Source organism: Oryx dammah, unplaced genomic scaffold (genome assembly GCF_014754425.2).
Source record: "Oryx dammah isolate SB20612 unplaced genomic scaffold, SCBI_Odam_1.1 HiC_scaffold_22, whole genome shotgun sequence".
NCBI lineage: Eukaryota > Metazoa > Chordata > Mammalia > Artiodactyla > Bovidae > Oryx > Oryx dammah.
In genome coordinates, this window is record NW_024070206.1 from 19,284,165 (window position 1) to 19,286,990 (window position 2,826).

At 46.5% G+C, this 2,826-nt stretch overlaps 1 non-coding gene across 1 annotated transcript; it reads left to right on the forward strand.

Annotated features, from left to right (window-relative positions):
- Positions 1 to 833: 833 nt before the first annotated feature.
- Positions 834 to 938, forward strand: LOC120881233. The gene has a single exon (XR_005725262.1). It is a non-coding gene; the product is annotated as a U6 spliceosomal RNA (small nuclear RNA).
- Positions 939 to 2,826: the final 1,888 nt, after the last annotated feature.

Here is a 2,826-nt window from a genome sequence, read left to right on the forward strand (position 1 = left end):
CTGCTTGCCCAGGATGTTGGCCAGACCCATTCAGAGAATCCCTTCTGGGAGCTTCCCATTACAGGTAGCCCACCTCCGATGTACAAAAGGCCTTCCCCCAAGGGGTCATATTTGTGCAAAACCTGTTCACACACTCACTGTTCAATCATTATTTAAGTTACGGGAAACCAACTTAAGTGAGGTGGTTGGATAGGATCACCAATTCAATGGACATAAACTTGGGCAAACTCTAGGAGATGGTGACAAACAGGGAAGTCTGGTGTGCTGCAGTCCATGGGGTCACAGAGTCGGACACAGCTTAGTGACTGAACAACAACAAAAACAACTCATGTTCTGGATTCTTGAGGTAAAGACAACGTAGTGAAGACCCAGTACAGCCAACTGAGTGCATGTAGATACTCTCACAGCAGGAGTCTGGGTGCCCTTAGGAGAGGTGCCCAATCCAGCCTTGGAGGCAGCAGAGAAGGCTAAGCAGACGAGGAGGCCTCTGCTGGGAACTCTGAAGGCAATTGCAGGGGCTGGTGAGGAGGGAGCTGAGGTCGAAGAGGCTTGGGAACACAGCCACTTCAGCACGTGTGTGACCGCAGTCAGTAGTGTGAAGAGTGTGTGTGCACATGTGTGTGTGTGCATGTGTGTGATATCCAGGTCATCCGTGGGGCTCACAGTGACCTCCACCAGCAACAAGAGCAGAGGGTGGGGAGTGGGTTCTTCTAAGAGCCACCCCCTCGATGGTGGGTCCTGAGGGTTGCCTCATGGTCACCACGTGTATTTTGGTGACCTTGAGCTCATGGTCCCTCCATTCTCAGCTCACAGGGATAAGAAGACAAAGTAGAGTTCACTTTGGCAGCACTTATACTAAAACTGGATCGATACAGAGAAGATTAGCATGGCCCCCGAGCAAGGATGACTCGAAAATTCATGAATGTTTCCATACTTTTAGAGGGAAGGGACGTATGTATACCTCTGGCTGATTCTCATTGTTGTATGGCAGAAAGCAACACAACATTGTAAAGCAATTATCGTACAATTAAAAATAAATAATATATTTTTAAAAACTTAAAAAAATTAAGAACAAGAAGACAAAGTAACCTTTGAGTTTTGCCTCTTCCTCTCACTCCCAGCCAGCCTTTTGTGAAGACGCCATCAGTGTCTTGACAAAGGCAGAGGTGAGGGGGTTTGTATGGGAGAATAAGAGAGGAGGAGAGTGGAATCTTTGTAAAGCACAGCCCCTCAATCACTGAGCGCTGGCTGCAGAATTGCAGGAGGAGAGTATTGAAATGCGGCCCAACTTTTAGTTAGTAGAGTCAAGAATGAGTAATGAATGTCCTGTTCACAATCATAAGGTACCAGGGAACACCAGACTTCAGCTCCCAAGCCCCTTTCAGGGACGGAGACCCAGCTTCTCATCAGGATCTCAAGCATCCACGTGGAGATGGACAGAAGCCATCACTCACGACCTCTCACCCTGAGCACAATCATAGGCCCATGTTTTCCCTAGGTGACACCGTCTCTGGCCTGGCGGCGTGGCAGCAGCACTGTATTCCACAATTAATAAGACGGGGTTGATGGAACTGGTGCTCTTGAGGATTTTCCCTAATTTACGTGCTGCTTCTTTACACTTCCTGTCTTCCCTCACCTGCACACACACACACACACACACGTACACACACACTGTGTACACCTGAGCTAGTTTGTGGCTTCTAGGATTCCTCATTAAAAAAGTGGAACAATATTTAAGAAAAACATACCGTATAAAATGTACAGTACAAAACCTGAGAGCAAGTCCTGGACAAAGAGCTAGTCAGGAGTGTGACCCTAGGCTCAGAACTCACAGCCTCTGGGACTCATTTTCCCATGAAGCTAGCAGTGCTGGATGGAATGTCCTTTCATGTCGCTAAGGGATTCTGTGCAGTTCAAGGTCACACGAGCTCAGTGAACTCTGCGACCCCAGGGCATGGAGTATGTTCATTTGATACTTTAGGTTGGAGTGTTCTTTGCTCTCCAACGGCTGGAGATAATTAATGGCAAATCCAAAAATACTATGTGCAGCCCAGCTTTAGAGATGAGACGCTTTGTAGATGGTATTTCCATGAAGTCTGCTGGATTTATTAGCTGTGGAATACAGACGGTGGGGCTTGTCTGAACTGACTTCAGGAATGGGATTGGAGCAGAACTGACTCCAAGAAGCCAGAACCACCTGGGAAGAAAGAGGTGACACTGATCCCATGAGACCTGGGATCTCAGTTGCCATAGTAACAGGGGCATGGGTGTGAGCCACGAATGAAGCTGAATATGAGGCTTTTTAATCTGAATTCTTACCAGAAATAGAAAAAAAAATTGTTTTCAATCAGCTGGAGAAACTTTATTTGGACACATTTAGGTCTCTTCTCCAGCAGTAAATTTTATTTTCACTTCCATAGGCGGGTCTATTACATAAATTTAGGCAAACGATGGGCTTCCTTGGTGGTTCAGCGGTAAAGAATCCACCTGCCAATACAAGAGACGCAGGTTTGATCCCTGGGTTGGGAAGATCCCCTGGAGAAGGGAATGGCAACCTGTTTCAGTATTCTCGCTTGAGAAATCCCATGGACAAAGGAGCCTGCTGGGCTACAGACCATGGGGTCGAAAAGAGTCAGACACAGCTGAGCACATATGCGTGTTTTCTTAATTTAACTAGAAATTCAATAAGTATAACTGAATAATTTCAAAGTAAATGCATACTTTCCTCCTGAAAAGCTATCCCTTTCTTTTCACTCCAACCAGACGATGAGTGACATAATACAAAAGAGCTCGAGGGCTGTCTGTTGTCAGCAGCTGGAAGTGAAA